Source organism: Heloderma suspectum, chromosome 1 (assembly GCF_057233095.1).
Source record: "Heloderma suspectum isolate Gila_16-S chromosome 1, 16-S_ref, whole genome shotgun sequence".
Taxonomy (NCBI): domain Eukaryota; kingdom Metazoa; phylum Chordata; class Lepidosauria; order Squamata; family Helodermatidae; genus Heloderma; species Heloderma suspectum.
This window is the reverse complement of record NC_139458.1, coordinates 389,024,986-389,048,461: the sequence shown is the minus strand read 5'-3', so window position 1 is coordinate 389,048,461 and position 23,476 is coordinate 389,024,986. Positions and strand designations below refer to the sequence as shown.

General features: G+C 44.0%; 1 protein-coding gene across 1 annotated transcript in view; it reads left to right on the top strand.

The window, feature by feature from the left end:
- ALK (ALK receptor tyrosine kinase) overlaps nt 1-23,476 on the top strand; it is a 903,954-nt gene that overhangs the window by 704,448 nt on the left and 176,030 nt on the right. The gene's annotated exons all lie outside the window — the stretch shown is intronic.

Sequence of the window (23,476 nt, the reverse complement as noted above, 5' to 3'; positions counted from 1 at the left end):
ACATGCCAGTCATTCATCTTCTGCTAAGCCAGGAGGGGCAATGGGCAAGCAAACAAGTGGTAGGCCTCACTTCTCCAAGCTCTTTGACCTCAACCTCAAGTCCAAATAGCTGGAACATCTGACAAAATCAGAGGACACAGTATTTTGGACACATTTGCTTACTGGACTCTAGAACTAGTAGCATCTAAGTTGAGGTGGATGCAAGTAATTTTACTGTCAAAGTACTGTGTTGAGTTCCACGTGCTCTGGGTTTTCTGCCATTTCAGCTATTGCCCTGTCTGCTTTGTTGCCTTATTTGGCTGAACGAGCTCTGTCCAGAGGGTGATGTCACTTGGGACTATCGCATCAATCACCCAGGTTATCTCCATATCTTTTTAAGTGACCAAAGCTTTGACAGGAGTGCTTGTTATGCCAACAGAAAATCTACTAGGGCTTTCCAGAAACCACCTGGATCCATCAGCTTCCAGGAATGGACCATTCTAATCAGTCAACTATCCCTACAGAGAGGGAACAGTTGCTGCAAGTCTAAACCTCATTAGGAAGTGATCTGACCATGACAAAGGAAAATGAACCACCACCACCACTTTCAGATCTACAATTGACCTGCAACGTGCATTGGGCTGATGACATGCTGGAACAGTCCCAAGGGTGTCATGGAAGTTGTGAAGTCCTGAGCTGCTCCCAACAAGGTAGCTTCAGCATAAATGTTGAGGTCTCCCAGAACAATTTGCCTGATGGATCTCAACACCAAATTGATCAGTTCAGGTAGGGAGATTGTTGGACAACAGGGTGGTTAGTCCACTAAAGAAATCCCCAGTCTGTCCTGACTGCACATCACCAGGTACAAACCCTCAGCCAGACAGGGGCTTTGAGCCAAGCTGAGCAAAACAGCTTGTCATTGCCTAAGTGGCAAGGAGAAATTCAGTTCCCTTTATCTCCCAGCAATTACCCACACCCTTGTCATCCACCAGGCTCATCAGATCCCAGGACAGTCTTTCCCCTAACAATTCACAATTATTGGATGAAGAGCTTCCCTTTGTAGCTTGACCATAACCACCTCATGATCTATAGTTTCACTGTAATTTGAACTCATGCTGACCTGTGCCTGTTAGACCACAGTGGCTCTCACTGCTGTAAGTTGCTTTACCTTATGAAAATCCAGTAATGGTGATGCAGTAATACATGCAAAGTCTGGAATTACTCAGAGTTAATGAACATACTGCAGAATTTATTTATTAAATAGATTTCTATCCTGCCCTTCCTCCATAGATTTCAGGGTGACGTAAATGAGGTTATCTGTTTTAAGTTTCTTGTCTGCAGAAATAACCTAACCTGAAAATGAAAATGAGCAGTTAAGTGCTTAGCCATGTTTTTGTGCTCTGAATACTTATTTTGCCTGATGAAGAGTTCAGTGGAACTCAAGAGCTTGCAACATCTGTTAATTACTGGTTAGTCCAATAAAAACTTGATATTTCTTTCCTTCCCCTCTTCCCATTACATGCCTCTATAACTCATTCCACAGAACATGAAGCCCAATTCCATCAGCTTAAAGCAGAAAGAGCTTCAGTAGAAGCATAATTATCCCCCATGGTGGAACTTGGCATTAGCATGCACTGAAAATAGCATTTTAATTTTATTTGTATACAAGTAGCCGCCGGAAAGAGCTGTTCATGAAGCTTTGCCTCATGAGCCCTTTCCGCATCCTTTCAAAACAAAGGCGTATCTCTACAATGTTTAATTAATTAAGGTGTCTTGCAGCCTGGTGCTGTGCTCTAATTTGCATTGCCTTGGCCAAAACGTAGCATTAAAAGGATAACCTGGATCCTGGAAACCCATAATCTGGTAATTAAAAGTGAAGCCCGCCTTGATCCGCCTTGTATCTCTGGGGGAATTCATTATTGTTGTTCAATTTCATTTGTTCCATTTTGTTGTTGGCATCCAGGTGTCTCTGAAACAGAGGTGTTTAAAGACTGAGCACAAAGACATTTTATTGGTTCTATTAAACACGGTGCTTTAGAGTGACTTGGGAGTTAAGGCTCTTGTTTTTCGATTACCAGGTTGTGCTGTTGAGTCACTGGGTGACCTTGAGCATACCTGTTTTATCACTCCGTGCTTCCCATTCCCCAAATCTTTTGAAGGGGTTTAGTAATAAAAGTAGCTTAGGGTAACAGGAGGCAAAGCGTTATCAATGACAGGCCTTAAAACATTGGGAAGGCCAAATAAAAGGCTATCACAAGAAGAAGGAGTTGAAAAGTTTGTGCTGATATCACATTTTGTTACATTTTCCTAGCAATTGGGTAATTTGTCCTTTACTAGATGCTTTCCTCTGTTTTGTTGGTGACTGTTCAGTGATAGATAGAAATGTGAAAATAAGTGATACTTCAGGGAGCAAATTTCCCCCCGAACTAGAATGGTGTGTAATACATTATTGGACTCCGTGCATGCACAAAATCAATTTTGTAATATTCACCATCTTGCTGGATTTTTATCATACTGTTTCGGAATGTTACTTAAAGGGTTTCTTGAGCCCTTTCATTAATACACATCACTGAAGTGCGTCCACTTCTGCACCCACTGTATTCTGTAGTAATTTACTCTTTAGTAGTAACCTGTCCTAGGCTGGTTTTCACAGACAAGCCGTAGCAGCTTCTTTTTTACAAATCATAAAGAATTTTAACTCTCATAATAGTTCTGGTTGTGCTTATTGCTGGTTGGGTTCAGACATTACAAAAAACCATGGTTTGTACCAACGATAATTAAGAATCCACACCATCGTTTGGGTTTCAAATCTTATACAACAGGCAAAACATAACCTAGAGGTGCTTGTCTATCTTTATTTCCAGTCTGCTCAGGACTCACTGCATAAGTTCATGCTTATCTCCACAGTCAGCAGCCTCTTGAGGAGGAGCAACAGCCCTAACTGTCATTTGTCAATAATCTGGGAATGGAGACATAACAGCAAACCACGGTTAGCACAAACCATGGTTTGCAAACCAGATTCAGAGGGGATAAGTGCCCCCTCTTCCTGAGGGTGCCTCATTTTCTCTTCTTCCTGCCTGTGCTTTACATGCTAGTTGTGCCTCTAATGAAAAAGCCAATGAGCCACATTAAACATACCTGTTCCCATATAGGCAGCATCAAGTAGATGAAAAACAGGGCTCTCTGGATGCCAGCTAAGAGCCTCCCCCCAATTCCTACTTAGCCCCATAACCAGCAATTGTGTCAGGTTTCCTGATTCCCCCCCCCCAGCACACACGTTTTGGAAATCTGACACCAGACACCCAAATCAGTGAGATTTCTTTATTGCAGGAAATCCCCTGACAAAAGCTTAATGGTTACACTCTTCAGAAATCATATAGCTGATAGTCAGTAGTTATAGGCTCTATGTAATTCCAGAATAGTCCAAAGCTAAATGCTACTACCATGACTGACATCCTCATCAACATGGTTTCCCCATTGCCATCTCCACGGTTCTGAACCCAAGGGAAGAGACTCTGGATTCCTGGTGTATCTAACCCAGGCAATGCATACACAGGGTTCCAACCCCGGACAAGGAATGGGAATGATTCCTGGAATGACCTCATCAGGCAAACAAGGGATAAATTCTTGAAAGGCCTAAATAAAACTACACCCATAGAGAGTCCAGCTTTGAATCTTTTGTTGATAACTCCAGGCTACATGGTCGAGGCCTATCAAGATCAAATGGAGGGTAAACCCAGACATGCAAGGAGTTCCATGCCACCGCTTTCACATTGGCAATTCCACACTGCATGCGTCCAGGCAGAGGAAAGTCCAAAAGTCATAGATCAAACCCAGCCTGCCAGTACACTGAGCAGATGACAAACAAAAACACACAATCCACAGCAAATGAGAGTTTAAGTCCATGAAAAGCCTCAGCACACTTTTCGTGGTACGTCTTTAGCAATCCAAATTTCCAATTAAGGGAGAGTCCACATGCAGAGGGCCTCCAAACGTCCAGATGATGATGGATCCAAACAGAGGAGGCTTCAGGCAATGAAGATGAGATGTTCCTAACAAAAGCTCTTCTCCTTTGCATCAGCTTAAAATGGAAGGCATGACTGTACGACACCCCTTCCGGATCACCTGACAGACAAGTGCCTTTAGCCTTTCGGCAAGGTCCCTGTCTAAACAGGGCATCACTGCTCAGCCCTCCAGCAGTGATGCTTCAAACTGGGTGACCTTTCTGCAAACCCCACCCCACCTCTGTCAGGTTCTCACAGACAGCTTCCAGCCTCCCTGCCTGCCAAGGCCAGACCAGCAGGTGGATAGGGAGTTGGGTGACTCTACCTCACTCTGTTCTGGGAACACTGACAGAGGTAAGCTCACACAGATTCTGACATACCAGAGGCTGAATAGGCCCAAGCCCTTCCAGGCTACTTCTAATCAGGTCTTAGCTATAGCCTACAAGGCCCACTGCAGTGCTGAAGGTGGGCCCTGACAGACTGCCTAAAACTGTACTGTGCCATTAGGATGGGTTGTCCTTTTATATCTACCCCCAGGCCAGCTCCCTATTGGCTGCCTGGCACTTCCCACTCTTATCAAGAAGTGTGGCCAATGTTCCTTCTTCCTTTCTTCTTAAAGGGAGCAGGGGCAAAATCAGCTGTCACCCCACTGGACAACTATGATTTGTTTGAAACAAACCAGCTTTAAACAATGGGTTATGAAACTGGCGTGTGTAAGCAAACTGTAGTATCTGGGTGATACGCTAAACTATGACTAATGGAAATCAGAAGCAAAAACATCTGAACTCCTCCTCGCAGCCATGCTGAAGGAGAGGTGGGGAGTGCATGAGCCTGAGGCTTGCTGCTGCTCATTCTTGTCATACTAAACCAAGGGTGGGCAACTTGTAGCCCTCCAGATGTTTTTGTCTACAACTTCCATTATCACTCACCATTGTCTATACTGGCTAGGGCTGATGGGATTTGTAGACCACAACATCTGGAAGGCCACAAGTTGCCCACCCCTACACTAAACTATGGTTTTGCGTGATGCCCAAACATGACCATTAAAGGAAAACATGGCTTTATGCCACTTCTGAATCCGGCTGTAGAATAACTGCAACTAAGACATACAATGCAACATTTGTTGTTTGGCTGAGTGATTATGGGGTTGAGGAGGAAAAAAGGGAAGTATTGCCTAGAATTTTGTGTTCAGAAAAACAAGAAAGAATCAGTTCAGTCATGAAACACCCTATTTTTTCAGGGTGGCAGGAGTGGGTTAAATTTTAAAAGCCATCCCTGGACTGGAAACAGAGACCAGTTTTGCACATCCCTAATGCCACCTATGGCCCTCTGGAATCCTCAGAAATCACAGGCACCAACACTTGAGGTTTTCAAAGAGCAGTGCACACTGGACAGATTTAATGTGTCCAGAGACAGACAGACATAAATATTCCCTAGTTGTGAAGAGAAAACTCCCTGGAAAAGACCCTGATGCTGGGAAAGCTTGAAGGCGAAAGGAGAAGGGGATGGCAGAGGATAAGATGGCTAGATAGCATCACCGATGCAATTAATATGAATTTGGGCACACTCCGGGAGAGAGCAGAGGACAAGAAGGCCTGGTGTGCTATGGTCCATGGGGTCACGAAGAGTCGGACACAACTTAACGACTGAACAACAACAAGTTGTTTCTCCAACTAGTCTGCCCTCTGTCTTGCTAATCCAGTAGAAGACCAGGGGTGCACTAGCTTGAGACTGGGGGTCTTCTAGAATCTTGGCTAAGATTAAGGAATAGATCCCTGATAAACACTAATAGAGACTCCAAGCAGTTGTTTGTTTCTTCTGTCAAGTTGCAGCTTGAAGTGCCATTTGTTTAATGCTACTGTTTAAATAATAATTTATAAGACTGCTAGCCAGCCATGCTACAACTTAATGACTGGTGCAATTTATGGATACTACAGGCTATATCAACACAGTTGTAAATATAAAAGATGTCTTCCACAAATTTTAACTTTGAAGTTTATTTGAAATAATTCATTCCCCACCTACCCACCTGCCCTTTTCCCAGTTGTCTGTTTTTGCACAAGACAGGATCTGGGTGAAAACAAGCAGTTTTCATCTTCTGGGCTCCAATGAGTGGAAGCAGTGGGAATGGAATGAAAAGCCAAATTAAATGTCCATTTTTAATATCAAATACATCATTCTAATTAAAAATTAAGTGCCCCAGCCTCTGAGCTTGAATACCAATGCCTTTACTTGAACATTAAAAAGTTAAAACAACATATAATTTGTTTGAGCTCTTTCTTTCATACATATTTTGCCATCTAATCTTTTTCTCTGCCTGAATCACCCCCTCTGCATGCATGCGCTGAATATGTAACTAAGAGAGCAGAATAGCAATTTATCTGGTGACATAAACCCACAGTAACTCTCACAGGGCATGTTGCTGCTGTTTGTGTACACTGACCTATATAATACAAGTGTGTATGTGTGTGTAATGCATATCTAAGCTCATTCAAGCTCCTTGTCAACTGTGATAAATGGACAGACAAATGCGGTATGTTGTTTCACAGCAGTAGCTGGTTGAAATTTCCTGATGGCTGATTGAGAATGATGGTTTTTAAATGATTGCGATCAATGGCCATTGGGAGACTAAAATGCTCTGCATACCAGGAGGGAAGTGCAGAAGGCAAACGAGACTCTGGAATATCTTGTTTTAGGGTGCTTTTAGTTAGCTCGGAGTTTGTTGTTGTTTTTTCCTTCTGGAATCACTCAGTGCAATGTGGTGCAGCCAGAGCTAGAGGACTGGTTGGGGATGGATGTAGGAAAACCAAGTTCAAATATCTGCTTAGCTATGAAAGTGAATTGGTAACCTTGGGCAGGTCACTATGGGCCTATTCACACATGAACAGGGGGAGGGATCTTAGGTTAACTATGGAGGGGGGGTTAGTTAAACCACTACACTAACACAACCGGGAACCATGCAGTGCTGCATGGTTCCGCTAATGCCCCCACCCCCAGTAGTTACCAGGTGAGTTGTGGTTCTGCTACCCCCCCCCTCATAGTTACCAAGTGAGTTTACCTGAGTGGTTTGTGCGCATCCCAGCATCCTCTGCAGTGCAAAGGGGCTCCCAGCAGCCACTCCATCATCCCAAATGGCTGCATGACCATAGAGAAGGTCCGCGGCAGCTAGAGCATCACCCGCAGTAGCAGACACTTTAGCCAGCAGACTTTATGGTTGCTGCCTAGAAGTCCTCTGGAGCCCATTTTAACCGCCAGGGAGCCCGCCAGACAACATGGTAAGCCTCCCTGGGGCCCTTAACCCCTTTGTGGGGAGTGGTTATCTGGAGTGGCTTAGTAACTATGCAGAACGTGGTTTTCTCCCCCCACACGACACGCTAAGCCACCATGATTACCAGAAATTCCCCAACCACCATGGCGTAGTGTGACTTCTAAACAGTCATGCAGCTAAATAATTTTAGACTCCGAATGTAATGGTCTTGGGGTGGGAGGGTGGGGGCTTTAGACAGCCACCTGCATTACTTCAGTTGTGAAGCTTTACAACAAGCTTTACAACTGTGTCTACATTCCCTGTATGCTAGAATGTTTGCCAATCCTGATACTGTAAGCATGTGATGTTTTGCATTTTAACCTCATTGAGGGCCTTTTTTGCGCACTTATGGTTCCTCACTTATGATAATTTGCAGGTCCTTTACATGACATCGTCATCCTCCAGGGCCTCTCCTGTGCTTTGCAACCATTTTAGCAGGGGGGGGTTTCGAATGAAGAAAGTCCGATATCATTTGTTAATGGTGGGATAAAGCCTAGTGTAATTGTGCAATTCTGCTATATCACAGCGCCAAGTAGTACTTGCGTAATGGAACATAAGAAAAAGAAGAGAAAGAAAAAACCCAGAACAAAACACGTGTAAAGGAGCTGATCTTAATCCTGCAAAGAATCCAGAAACAGAAGCCTCAATATACTGGCCGGTTAAAAGCTTCATGTAGAAAAGCCCTTAAACCATAGCAGTACCATGGCTACAGGAATAAAATGGAGTTTCCTTCTACTACCCTGATGCCCTCATCATCTGCTGCTCTTTGGGTGGTTATTGGGGTGGGGGACTTAGCTGCGGGGCCCTAATGTCCAGCCCTAGCTGTTCTACTGATGGTTTGTGTTATGCCTGCAACATGAGAACTGCTGGAACAGTTCCTATGCCATCAAGGTACTATGAGAAGCCCTAGGCTACTTAGAAAGAATCCATGTTGTGGCTTCTCCCCATGCTAGCATTTCCACTTGTCAGATTCCCCTTATGACCTGGACCACGTGAGGAACTCCTTAATGATCTCTTGCCTCCTTAAGAGTCCCACCGTCCTTCTTTTAAACTTCCCCTTCCCAATAATGTGGGATTTAGGCTGCAGACGTGGGGTGATTGACATGCCAAACACTTGGGCTTTAACCAGAACAGTTTACTGATAAATTTAAAGCACCACTGAAGGTATTTACACAATAGAGCTGAGTGATACAAAAGGCATTAAAAGATAATACAGGTTGCAAAATGCACGTTCCTTTACCCTAGCTGTACTTAGACTCCTCTAGGTTGTTTCTTCCTACTCCTTCTTCAGGCTCTGGTCTCCTCTATTCTGCTCTTCCTGGCTCTCTCACTCTCTTTTTATAACCTTCCTTCCTGAAAACTGAAGTACTGCTTCAAACCTGAAGAAATGAAACTTCACTGGGGAAATGAAACTGAAACTTAACCAGGCAAATGAAACTTCGCCTCTCAGGGATACCCCCTCCCAACAAAAAACTCCAGGCCCCTAGGCCTGACCTTTTTCCTTGCCTTCGTAGGCCTCAAACCACACCCCTACATGTATGATGGCAGGGAGGGAGACCCTCCTTCCCTTCTCTATCCTCTTTTCTCTCTTCCCTCTCACCTTCCTCCTTTGTTTTCCATCCTTTCACTTTTACCCTCTCCTTCTCACTCTCCATCCCCAGCTAAAACAGCTTTCCAGATGAAAAATCCTAGGAAATGTTTTTGTTTTTTTCCCCAGCACCCCCAGGTGCTTGGAATGCCACCATAACAACAGGGAGGAAAAGGAGAAGGAAAAAGGAGAGGGAGGGAGGGGGAGAGAAGCCTCCATTCCTCTACGCCATCTAATGCACTGCAGCTACAGCCGCCAAGAATGTGGCTTCAGCCACCAAGATTGCCCATAACTACCAGTCCCAATTTGTATCAAGCCCGGTGGGTTGGCCAATCAGTACGTATTGAAAATGGAAGAGATCGTCCAGCCCAATTCATTGCCTGTGAATGGGCCTGGATAGTCAGGAGATTGTTTGATTACAGCCTTAAAAAGCAGGTTTAAAATAATAAATTAAATCAAGAACTCTCCCCCTGCCATGCCATGGTCCCAATCCAGATTAGCGCCCCACCCCCAGTTGATAGAAGTTTATAAAAAGAAGAGACGAATCCGAATCATTGCATTCAAACATGTTGGTAAACAATTTTATTGGCGAAATTCAGACGTCACACCTAGTTTGAAATTCAGACACTGAGCACACTTTCTCCCTCTCTCTTCTGCCAAAGAAGGAAAAACTTGCATGCAATACACCAACAGCAGTGCATGAGGACAGAGGAGGGGAAGAAAACCAGCTGACTGGAGCACAGGTGGAGAATTGTTTGCTACCAGAGCATTTCTTTGCAAGGATGTCCTACATTAATTTATCAATGAAATTCTCCCTGAGCCATTCAACATTGCCTCTTTCCTATTACTTTGATTGTCAGCCCCCTGTTGGTTTTGTGTTGTCTTCTGTCCTGCACCTAGCACATACACTACTGATATTAAATGAATGCTGAACAGTGATAGTACAGCTACCACCAACCAAGGACTCTCCATCGCTCTGTGAAGCATACTGGTTCCCTCTTGTCAGATATTCACTCTGCTTAGCTTGTGAAATCAGATCATTTGTTTAGCTTTGCTTTGGATTGCTTTTATCAAAGCTTGTGTCAAGCTTTGTTTCCATGGGTTTGTGTCCTCTAGATTTATGTAATGGATACTCCCCTGCATATGTGAAGTCTTGCAGCCTTCAGAATTGTATAGATCCATTACTGAAAGGGCTGAAGGGGCGGTTCACAGTCTCCCCCCACCCCCCATCTTGTGGCTTGCAGATCAGATCTTTTAGTGATTCTGTGACCCTGATCAAAGTACAAGGGCAGTGCTCAGTGAAACAGAGCCCTATTAAGCCAATAAAAAAGATAGCTGACAGTAATACAGAGTACCCTGTGTAGAAACCTGAGCCTTTTATTAAAAAGCCTTTGTGGGGCAGGACGGGGGGGGGGGATTTTTCCCATCCTGAATTGATTGGCACAGTAAAATCATCTCAGGCAGAAAGAAAAAAACAGTGGTTGTTTTCCTGCACACTTCATTAATTTTTAGTTTTGTCAGGCAATATAAATAAAAGTATCAAGCTCACATCTAATTGAATCACCAGTGATTCCCAACTCCCTGTAGTACCGAGGAACATGATGTAGCTCTGTTGTTTAGCAAGGTTGGCTGTGTCAGGAAAACAATGGCTCATTCTGCCAAGGGGGTTCAGGTGGGGTTCAGGTGCCGCCTCTGTTTTTTTGCCTTTTATTGTGCAAAAGAGAAATTGAAGTTGTCAACGTGAAGAATTTGCACCCCTGATGTGCTCCTGAAGTTGCATCGCTCAACTCTTGTTCCATTCAGTGCAGGATAGGAATGTACAAAAGTCCCTTACCTTTCACAAAACTTGATTCGCGGTGGGGGGGAGGTGCTCTGTCCCTCCCCCCGAAATTGTGGCCGGGGGGGAGGGGCCCCACCCCTACCGCCGCGAATCCTTGCCGGCCGGGACGCAAATGGTGGTGGCCATAGCCGCCACCGTTTGCATCCCTGCAGTAAGCCATGATAGGCTACATAAACATTTACGTAGCCTATCACGGTATTTTTTTAAAATCTAGCCGTGATAGGCTACATAAATGTTTACGTAGCCTATCACTTTTTTTGGTGTTTTTTTTTTTTACTGGAAATGGCGGCGGTGGCAGCCGGTCAGAAGACCGGCTGCCGCAGCCACCGCCACCGAACCACCGCCGAACCACCGCCGGAGCCGCCGCCGCCAGGGACATTCGCACAAGGTAAGTCCCATCCCAGGGGAGGGGGCAGACCGTTTCGCCACCAATTTCGGGGGGCCGAATGTGCTGGCATTTGGCCTCCCCGAGATTCATGGTGAAATTCTCTGACATCCCTAGTGCAGGAGCACAGAGAGAAGCAGAACTGCCAACTGGAATCAGACAGCCAAAACAAGGACATGCTGTCTATCAAAAACTGGGCTTTATCCTAAAGTCTGAATGGTGAGAACACATACATTGATGGCAATTCTATACATGTTTACTCAGAAGTATGCCCTACTCTGCACAGTGGGACTTACTCCTCGGTAAGTGTGTATAGCAGCCTTCCCCAACTGGGTGCTCTCCAGATATTTTAGACTTCAACTCCCATCAGCCCTAGCCAGCATGGCCAATAGTCAGGAATAGTGGGAGTTGCAGTCCCAAATATCTGGAAGGCATCAGGTTGGGGAAGCCTGATCTATAAGACTGCAGCGTAAAGGCTCAATCGGATATGCATGTTTAGAAAGAAAAAAGTCTTACAACTCCCAGGATTCCCCAGCCAACCATGCTGGCTGGGGAATGCTGGGAGTTGTAGGACATGTTTTTCTGTCTAAGCATACTTAGGATTGCACCCTAAGTTGCTTTATGGTTCTTTCTCAAGTGGGTGGGGATAGGAAGGAAGATACTAAGGAGATGTTCATTGTATCATATGGAAAATAGAAAAACCCAATAAACTGTTAACAACAACAATGGATGTTGGACTCAATGGCCTTGTAGGCCCCTTCCAACCCTACTATTCTATGATTCTATGTCTCCACCATTATCTGTGGCTCTTGTATTCTCTGGATTATTATATTATCGTAATATGCCCCTTCTAGCACTTCCTCATAATACAATTCATAAAATTTCAGCAGTTACTGTTGCTTTCAAGAATGATGGATTTCTTGCAAGGCTGGAAGTATTTATTGAAAAATCAGTGGATTTGTTTAACCACCACAGTTAAAATGTGTTCTGGATTTTAGATTTGTGCAGTGCCTTGTGAACAAGTTTTGTACTCTGATGATATCTCTGTAAACCATCCATGGTTGCCTTTTAATCAAGGCAACATTTTAAGGAATATATTTGTTTTTGTTATTTAAGTGAGAGACATTCATGATTGAACACAATTTGACATAGTGTGATCAAGAATACTTGTTTCTCTTAAAGTTACCTGGGGTGGGGAGGTTGTCTGGACTGACTGATTTTTCTCACCTGTTGTTGTTGTTGTTGTTGTTGTTCAGTCGTTCAGTCGTGTCCGACTCTTCGTGACCCCATGGACCATAGCACGCCAGGCCTTCCTGTCCTGCGCTGTCTCCCGGAGCGTGCTCAAGTTCATATTCATTGCATCCGTGATGCTATCTAGCCATCTCATCCTCTGCCGTCCCCTTCTCCTTTTGCCTTCAGTCTTTCCCAGCATCAGGGTCTTTTCCAGGGAGTTTTCTCTTCGCATTAGGTGGCCAAAATATTGGAGCTTCAGCTTCAGTATCTGTCCTTCCAATGAGCACTCAGGGTTGATTTCCTTTAGGATGGACTAATTTGACCTCCTTGCAGTCCAGGGGACTCGTAAGAGTCTTCTCCAGCACCACAGTTCGAAAGCATCAATTCTTCGGCGCTCAGCCTTCCTTATAGTCCAGCTCTCACAGCCATACATTACTACTGGGAAAACCATAGCTTTGATTAGACGGACCTTTGTCGGCAAGGTGATGTCTCTGCTTCTTACTATGCTGTCTAGGTTGGCCATAGCTTTCCTCCCAAGGAGCAAGCGTCTTTTAATTTCATGGCTACAGTCACCGTCTGCGGTGATCTTGGAGCCCAAGAAAGTAAAATCTGTCACTGCTTCCATTTCTTCCCCTTCTATATGCCAGGAAGTGATGGGGCCAGATGCCATGATCTTCGTTTTTTTAATGTTGAGTTTCAAACCAGCTTTTGCACTCTCCGCTTTCACCCTCAACAAGAGGCTCTTGAGATCCTCTTCGCTTTCTGCCATTAGGGTGGTATCGTCTGCATATCGGAGGTTGTTGATAATTCTCCCAGCAATCTTAATTCTGACCTCTGATTCATCCAACCCGGCATTTCTCATGATGTACTCTGCATATAAGTTAAATAAGCAGGGTGACAATATGCAGCCTTGTCGTACTCCTTTCCCAATTTTGAACCAATCGGTTGTTCCATGTCTGGTTCTTACTGTTGCTTCTTGACCCTCGTACAGGTTTCTCAGGAGACAGGTAAGGTGGTCTGGTACTCCCATCACTTTAAGAATTTGCCACAGTTTGTTGTGATCCACACAATCAAAGGCTTTAGCGTAGTCAATGAAGCAGAAATAGACATTTTTCTGGAATTCTCTTGCTTTCTCCATGATGCAGCGAATGTTGGCGATTTGATCTCTAGTTCCTTTGCCTCTTCTAAACCCAGCTTGTACTTCCGGTAGTTCTCGGTTCGCATACTGCTGAAGCCTAGCTTGTAGGATTTTGAGCATCACCTTGCTGGCATGTGAAATGAGCGCAATTGTGTGGTAGTTTGAACACTCTTTGGCGTTGCCCTTCTTTGGAATTGGAATGTAAACTGACCTTTTCCAGTCTTGTGGCCACTGTTGAGTGTTCCAGATTTGTTGACATATTGAATGCAGCACTTTAACAGCATCATCTTTTAGGATTTTAAATAGTTCGGCTGGAAGACTGTCATCTCCGCTAGCTTTGTTGTTACTAATGCTTCCTAAGGCCCACTTGACTTCACTCTCTAGGATGTCCGGCTCAAGTTCAATGACCGCACTATCATGGCTATCAGGGACATTCAGATCTTTCTTGTATAGTTCTTCTGTGTATTCTTGCCACCTCTTCTTAATCTCATCTGCTTCTGTTAGGTCCCTGCCTTCTTTGTCCTTTATCATGCCCGTCTTTGTACAAAACGTTCCCTTGAGATCTCCAATTTTCTTGAAGAGATCTCTAGTCTTTCCCATTCTGTTGTTTTCCTCGATTTCTTTGCATTGTTCATTTAAGAAGGCCTTCTTGTCTCTCCTTGCTATTCTCTGGAACTCTGCGTTCAGTTGGGTATATCTTCCCCTTTCTCCCTTGCTTTTCGCTTCCCTTCTTTCGTGAGCTACTTGTAAAGCCTCATCAGACAGCCACTTTGCTTTCTTGCATTTCTTTTTCTTTGGGATGGATTTTGTTGCTGCCTCCTGAACAATGTTACGGACCTCCGTCCATAGTTCCTCAGGCACTCTGTCTATCAGGTCTAATCCCTGAAATCTATTCCTCACCTCCACTGTATATTCATCAGGGATATGATTTAGGTCATACCTGAACGGTTTAGTGGTTTTCCCGACGTTCTTCAATTTCAGCCGAAATTTTGCAAGAAGGAGCTCATGATCTGAGCCACAGTCAGCTCCAGGTCTTGTTTTTACTGACTGTATGGAGCTTCTCCATCTTTGGCTGCAAAGGACATAATCAATCTGATTTCGATATTGACCATCTGGTGACGTCCATGTGTAGAGTCGCCTCTTGTGCTGTTGGAAAAGAGTGTTTGCTATGATCAGCATGTTCTCTTGGCAAAACTCTATTAGCTTTTGTCCTGCTTCATTTTGTACACCAAGGCCATGCCTGCCTGTTATCCCGGTGATTTCTTGATTTCCTACTTTAGCATTCCAATCCCCTATGATGAAGAGGACATCTTTTTTTGGTGTTAGTTCTAGAAGGTGTTGTAGGTCTTCATAGAACCGATCAACCTCAGCTTCTTCGGCCTCAGTGGTTGGGGCATAGACTTGAATTACTGTGATGTTGAATGGTTTGCCTTGGATTCGTACTGAGATCATTCTATCATTTTTAAGATTGTACCCCAGTACTGCTTTTCCCACCCTTTTGTTGACTATGAGTGCTACTCCATTTCTTCTAAGGGATTCTTGCCCACAATAGTAGATATGATGGTCACCTGAATTAAATTCGCCCATGCCTGTCCATTTTAGTTTGCTGATTCCCAAGATGTCGATGTTCAATCTTGCCATCTCATGTTTGACCACCTCCAGCTTACCTTGATTCATTGATCTGACATTCCAGGTTCCTAAACAATATTGTTCTTTACAGCATCGGATTTTCTTTTCACCACCAGACACATCCACAGCTGAGTGTCCTTTCGGGTTTGGCCCAGCCGCTTCACTCTTTCTGGCGCTACTTGGAAATACCCTCTGCTCTTCCCCAGTAGCATATTGGACACCTTCCGACCTGAGGGGCTCATCTTCCGGCGTCATATCTTTTAGCCTTGTGATACGTTCCATGAGGTTTTCTTGGCAAGAATACTGGAGTGGGTTGCCATTTCCTTCTCCAGTGGACCACATTTTGTCAGAACTCTCTGCCATGACCTGTCCGTCTTGGGTGGCCCTGCACGGCATAGCTTATGGCTTCACTGAGTTACGCAAGCCCCTTCGCCACAACAAGGCAGTGATCCATGAAGGGATCTCACCTGTAAAAAACTGTAAAAAACTGCAAATAGCTTATCCAGTCTGCAAGTTCTGTGCCCCATTCTGATAAACACCCTGCTTTCAGGTTATTTAGGGCTATAGTTAGTATCTTGTAAAATAGGTAGTAACCACAACATCTCGGAGCACTATGAATGGCCATTTGGAGACACATTTCCCAATCCCCTTCATGAAGTCATTATCCCATGCTTACTTGTCCACCTTATTTAAAAAATAAAATGGCCATGTGTATATGTTCACCTATCCATCTATCTCAGACAACTTTTTCCCACTGTCCGTTATTATTCATAGGCAATATGACATTGCCTTACATCTTACTCAGATATTTGGCGGTACTACAGGATCATATGCCATCTTCCTTTAGGAAAAAAAAATCAGCAAAGCTGGTGATGCAAATGTGTTGTTACTTTAAAAAAACATAAACCTATCCTCCCAGCTCTCTGCCTGGGAAAACGGGAAAAAAGAAACCATGTGCAGTACAAAGAGTTTGGGGGGCAAAGGGATATACAAACATTGTCTTTCTCTATAAAACTCCAGTAACCTGGGCCCAGTCTACACGGAGGTGTCTTCTGATGCTGATGCAGTTCAAAAAGGCATTTTCCTTAACTCACATTTACTCCTCCCCTGGCACACATACCCAATTAATACGGTGAGACATAGGTATCAATCCTGCTTTCCTGAGGCAAATGTAATCTTAAACTGCATTAATTTGGCTATATGTAGTCGGAGTCTCAAGACATCAACAAGCTTTCTTCTTTTAAAAATAAATAAATCCATTAACCTTATGCTCAGGTCTGCAGGTCCAATGCAGTGAATGAGGAGAAAGGTGTTTTTTAAAGTCATCCCAAAAGCAGTTCCCATTCCCCACCCCTCTCCCCTGTGCTGAGTAAGTACAACTGAAGACAGTGTGATTTACTTCTGAGTAGATGTGTTTTCAGCTCATTCCTTGAGGCAAGGAAATAAAAAGGACAAAGGAGAGAACTGGGAAGGTTTGATTCCCCCCCCCCCAAAGGCGGGGAAGCAGCAAAAAAAAAAAAGTGCTGACTTTCTCAGGAGTAAGCCTCATTGAAGACAAGATGATTTACTTCTGAGCAGACATGGTTATCAGTTTTCAGCTAGTTGTTCCTTGAGGCAAAGAAATAAAAAGGACAAAGGAGAGAACATGTCCCGGAACATGTCCCGGGCTGGGCAGACTAAAACATAGCACTGTCTGTAGTCATTACCAGTGTGGTGCTGCAGCACAGCAGAGATAAGAAAAAAAAGAATTCACCCCAACAGCAACGTACTGACTTTCTCAGGAGTAAGCCTCATTGCATTAACTCTTCAGTTCACTCCGCAGGGCAGAGCGAGAGAGAGAGCACAGGAGAAAAGCCAGCAGAAATGTGTGAGTGTTATTCTCGGATCACAACTCCGCACCGACGCATTAACAAACAACGACCATTCCTGCCAGGTCCACCCTTAGCTGATGCAACTTTCCATTCTTGTTTGCAGTGCTGAAGCCACTCCAACCCCTGGAGGAGTACCGCAAATTTGGGACACACTGAGTCCCAAAACGCATGGAAATTGGGGCAGCCGGAAAATCCGTCACAAAGGGATTTTGCGAAAATGCGGTTTTTACAACAACAAAAACAGGGCCTGAAACAGATTGTGGGTAACATCACATGTGAGGTGCAGTAGCACCACAATAAATCTCCTGTGTCGATTGAGCCCTGTTGTTTTAGGACAGCCCACTGGAGAAATGCCTGAGATGTACTCAGCTGTAGATGAACTTGTCAGAGCCCAGACAACACTATAGACAGATCAGGCCAGTTGTTAAGGGAGCAGCAGGCAGACAAGGATCCAAAGACTCAGAGGCATCATCTAAGACAGGCTGATGTTTTGGTTTCAGGGAGGGGAGTCTGTTTAGCACCTTTCTTCATAGACTGAGGAACCACCTCTGGATCAACAGTTATATAGGGCTGGCCAGGGGCCTGTATTGCCTCACCAGGTCATCTGATCTGGCTGGGCAGACTAAAACATAGTATTGCCTGTAGTCATTATCAGTGTGATGCTGCAGCACAGCAGAGATAAGACTGGAATCTTTGCCTGAGTTTTGCCCTCGTGGCACTGCCAGTGATCAAAGCCTTTTGCACGTGTTTACAGTGCACGTAGAATGAGCGTGCAGAAGGGGAGCTGGATGCCTGCCCTTTAAAGGTTCATCCGCTCTGTGTGCATAGAGCTGATAGAATCAGAGAGAGCCTATATGCGTACAACAACTTCTATAGGTTTTTGTGCACAGAGAGGCAATGAATGCATAGAGGACAAGCAGGCAGAATCCAGCTTCTCTTCCATGCATTCATTCCACACTAGTGATGGGAGAATCAGCAACATTCCACACTAGTGATGGGAGAATCAGCAACAGTTCGAGCTTATCAAGGTTTTCTGAGTTCCACCTCAAAGCTGGTTCTATCTTGTTCCCAGTCCCAATTGTGAACTTTTTGTTATTGTTGTTCAAATGGGGAAAGTGCACATTTAGGTGCGCATTTTTAAAGAATATGCACCCAAATGTGTGCTTCCCCCCCTCTACTAAACTGAGAAAATGTGCATTTTCCCCTAAATGCACATCTTTAAAGTGCACATTTTTCTAAAATATGCATTTTGCAAGTGCAATCACAAATTCTGGAATATGCAAGCTTTGCCCACAAAACGCCCTCAAGTTCAGGGTTCAAACAAGGCACATTCTGGTGTTAAACAAATACAAAGGGACTTCTTGCACATCCTTCTTCTATGCAGGATGTGAATGTATGAAAAGGGCTCAACTGCATAATAAATAAGGGTAGGGCATTGCAGTGGTGCACATACATGTGTAAACTCTTATTATAATCTCTCATTTTAAATCACAAGACTTCTTTCTCATTTTCTCTTTCTTATGTCTTTCACTTGTGCGCTGTGCTATGCCTTCAGTAATGTACTAGTGGTCAATTACAGTAATCAGAAGGGTTGCATTTCTTCCAGGTTTTTCTAAAAGGCAAGAACTGGGGGGGGGGAAGTATACAACATCTGGAGATGGGCCAAATCAATCAAAACCTCAAGATTTTATTTTCTGTCTTCTGAGAGAGCATAACAAAAAGGGAGCAGAGGATAAACACGTAAAATTAAAGCTATAAAAATTATTTGATTTTTTAAAAAACTTTTACAGCTCTATGGAGCCCATGACTCACTTTTGGCATCTCTCATCTGTTTTACTTTGTAGGGTTATTATATTTTAAAGGATTTAATAGTTATCTGGAAAGCAACTACATTGTTGATTGAACTCTATTCATCCACATAAAAGAAAAAAAAAACAAAGAAAATGGTAGCACAAGTTCCCTTTCTTTCTTTCTTTCTTTCTTTCAAAACAGTGGATTCCCTCTGAAAATAGTGCTGAAATCATAGCAGTGAGAAGGGAAATGCATTACTAGGAGCTTCTTTAGATCTGCACAGCAGCTTTCATATATCTACTGGAGTTTGTTTTTGTGAATCAGCAGCATCTTTTTGCCTTGTGCAAAACAAAGCAAAACATCCAAAGCGCTACATCTGAAGTTCTCCCAGGTTTAAGGCCAGCCTGTCCAGAGACGTGGCGAGGGGATTTATTAGCTTGCTCTTACATGGTCTCCCATCAGCCATAGCCAGCATAGGCAATAGTGAGGGATGATGGGAGTTGCACTCCAACAACATCTTCTGGGTCACATGTCCCCAGGCTATCCACTGGGCTCTGGAGTGGCCTTTATCATAAAAGAAAGCGACAGAACCCTAACTGTGTATATCGAGACGGGTGGCCACTTGCAAATAGCCCCCCAAAAGGTAATGCATCACCAAAAAAGAGGACAAAAGAGGGCTGTGAGTTGCATAACTCTTGCATATGCTAATGTATATGTATAGATATTATTATAATGTAAATAGAAATACAGTACATCACACCCTACTGTGGAAGACTGTGACCCTTGTGCCTGCCTGTTCAGTGTGCTGTTTGGGTGCTAACTGTTGATGGGTGATAGTTGTTATGGTCCATTATTTTTAAGCTGGAATTGGACTGGACAGCCCTTCAAATAGAGGACGGTCCTCTGTAAAAGAGGTCACTGGGCCACCCTAGATTTGGGTTGGGGGTCTAAGTCTCTATTTGTTATTTGTTTCTAGCCCTAATGCCATCTGCTTACTCAAAAGTAGCCCTGCACAACTTGTGACCTATCCAGCTGAATGCAGCCCAGCAGCCTTGTACAGTGGTCCACCAGGCGCTCTGCAAAACTGTTTTGCCATCTGCCTGGGATGACAAAAACAGTGAGGTTGTGACGTACCTGGCAGACAACACTACATGGCTGGTGTGCTGCACTTACCTTGATGGCCTCCAGGGCTGCAAGCTTTCTGATAAGCCATTTTTGTTGCTGCTGCTACTGAGCTCCTTCAAGCTTCGCATTTTGTACTCAGGTCCAAAAAGTATATACACAGCCCTTCACTTGTGAAGAATGCGCAAACATGCCATTAATCATGTTTTTCTTTAAAATACGCAGCAGCAGCAGACTGATTCTTCACCAATTGACACTTCTGGTTATTTTAAAGGGCAATGCGGCTATCTGTAAATGCTTGTGTCCTTTACAGTTGATGGGGTACATGTATATTTTGTGCTCAGAGTTCTATACCCAGGAGCAGAATCCAACAGGCTGCTTATACCCCAGCCGATCCTCTTACGCCCCGCCAATTCCATTGCACAAGCTCCCCTAATACTTGTGCAATGTCGATTTAGTGCTTCTGGGGCAGCCCAAATCAAGCAAGAACACTCATTTCTGGAAGGAAGCAGATCGGCGGAACTCCCTTATGGGAGCTCCGCCAACTTGCTTCCTTCCAGAAATGAACATTTCTGCTTGTTTCAGGGCCTCCTCTAAGAAGCGCTAAATCTCCCTTGCATAACCGGTGGGTCCCACTAGTGCAATGGAATCAATGGGACCCACTGCTTGTGGAAGGGAATTCACAGGGTGGATGGGAATCGGTGGGGGGTGTTAAGTCCCCATTGGATTCTGCCCCTATACACAACATCAAGTATTCCACTACAATTATTTTCTCAATGATAAAAGGGACCAAACAAGCACCAAACATTTTATTAAAATATTTCTACCCTATCTGTGGCAAAGGACCCCTCCCCAAGATAGTGTTAATGCTTGTGTATGTAAACATGCATCTGTACGTACACAATGGACACAGAAATACCAGTATCTTGGGCAGAGGTATGGCACACACATGGCAGATTGTACACTCTCCTAGATACAGAGGAGGAATTAGTTCAAGAATACAGATAGAGCTTAAATATGAAAAAGTTTGTTTTTATTTTATCACAAATACTTACAGAAATAAAAGGTTAGTCTACTACGCCTAGCACTGGGCCAGCAGACTACTCCCTTATGATTCCTGTTAGAGAAAAAACAAAACACAAAACAGAAGCAGATGTTATGGTTTCTGAAATAAGAAGCGGTGAAGGCACGGGGGTAGCGGTGGGGAGATATTTGGAGGCCTAGCCACAATGGGGAATACTCAAGTTCCAGTGACACAGGGTTAGCCACCCATGGGGAAGAAGGGACCATTTTACAGAGATATAAGGAATAAATCTTATTTTTTCAGATTTCATAAAGGAGAAACAAATAAAAAAAGCTTCCAGAGCCCGAAGCCTGCTTTTTTAATGACATATTTATACACCTTTTTCTGTATGCAACTTTTTCTCCATTTCACTTGCTATTAGAAACTGTGGAACAATTAGACAATGCATTATTGGGGTATAATTACTAGGGTGAAAAAAACCATCTTTATCACTAGTTGCAACATTCACAATACTTTATTGTGGTGTATGTGTTCCATTTTCACTCCATGTGAAATAGTTGAGAGTCAGTGCATAATTTCTTTAAGAATAATGAAAACGACAGGCTTTTTCATAGGAAAATGTCATAATTTTCTTATTTGGTGGCATTAAAGAAAATGTGTACACACAGAACTAGTGAAAACAAATGTAATATGCCCAGCTGTCTATCTAATAGGGTAGGTATCGATGCTTTTTCATTGAGAATAAATTTTCTAAGGTAATCATTGTGTGAACAATTAGTGCAAGGTAGCCCAGAGGCATGACAGGAGTACTTAACTCCTTGAGATTCCATTTGCTTGCAACTACAGTGTAGTGTAGATAATCTTTACTATATTATCTGCTAGAGCTGTGCAATTTTTTTTAAAAAAAATCACCTTAGAGCCCAGCTCATTGGCTCAGATAGCGGGTTGTCTCAACTTGGAGGCTCAGGCTGACAACACACTTTGGCTTGGTTCCGAGGCAGAGCCTTGCTTTGCCTCCTCTTCTGAAGCCTTGGGTGACTTCCCCATTACTTATAATGGGGAAATCATCAAATGCCTATAATGTTTTTACTTTCTGGCAGAATTGCATGAAATGCCAAAATGTCATCCAAAGAGATACAGGGGTTAGAGTTAGGCATAAAATGAAATTATCTGGTGTGGGGCTACCTGTCAACCAGGTGGTGGCAAGCACCCTGTCTTCTAAATCAGTCTACAACTGGTGGGTTGGGACCTACTACTAGGTCAGAGGCTGTTATAAGGTGGATTGCAACAGCAACTCAATAGAACTGCCATAAAAAATATATGATAAAAATTTAAGAAGTGGATCCCCAAACGGCATCTTTGGAGTCAAGGTGGGTCTTGTGTTTCAAAAGTTTGAAGACTATCATTCTAAATGCCAACCATGACCAACAGGTGAAGGAGCATTCATCACGTGAAACAGAGATCGAAATTATACCCATTTCTCTGCACTGGTGTCACATGCATGGATAGAAAAAAGAGAGGGAAGCAAAGCTACTTTCTTCTTCCTACCAGTTTGATGTCTTTGTTCATTTATATGCAAGAGCTGTAGACTAAGGGAGGCAACCTTTTTGGGTCTGCAGGCACATTGTGCATTTTGAAAAGTGTCTGTGGGAACCACTACAAACTGCTGTTGGGGGAGGAGTGGGTACACCTTCCCTCCACATTGTGGTCTGCTCCCCACACTGCTTCTGCGATGCTCACCACATTGCGAGATAAAGAGGCAGCAGAAGTTTCCAGACTGGCTGACTTCCTGCTACTGAGGTGAATGGTGGGCAAGAAGAACGAAGGAAATTGTGGCAGCAGTGGCAGCAACCACAGCAGCAGTGGGAAGGAAATCATTACTGCAGTAGGGTGAGGAATCACTGTGGCAGAAGGAAAGAACTTGATGTGGGGGCAGGGATTGTTGCAGCAGGAAGGAAATCACCGCAGTGGCGGTGGGGAGATTGGGGACGAAACTGCAAGTGGGGATGGTGGGTAGGTGGGAGTAGAAGGGGGTCTGGTAGGCACTCCTGGGGGTCTTTGCAGGCTCCACTGTGGTCTCTGCAGGCTCCACTGCCAGTGGTCTCTGAGTTGCCAATGTCTGCTGTAGACCATGCTTCTAGCATTTTTCCTGAGTGGGAACATCAGGATCCAGTGTTCTCAGCCACAATGCACACTGTTTAACCTAACACTACTTGCTGAAAATACTGACAGCAGGACTTCGTTAAGGAGGAGGAATTTAGTTGATCAGTTTTATTCCTGAAACACACTTTCCAATAAAAACATAGCAGTTCACATAGGCCGCTGGGAATGTCTCCTGCTCTAGCCCCATTGAAATGAATAGAAATTGCACAGAGGATTGTTCCCACAGACATGCAGAGATGTATCAAGGTCATCAGAAGTAATGAACAAACTGCTCCGATCATGACTCTTGTGAACCAGTCTTTGCCAGCACATCAGTGAACAGGCTCTGTATCCCTCTGGAGGTTCACTGCCTTTACGTTTTCTTACTGTTATGGTGCTTTGGTAGAGAATGAGACATAGTTA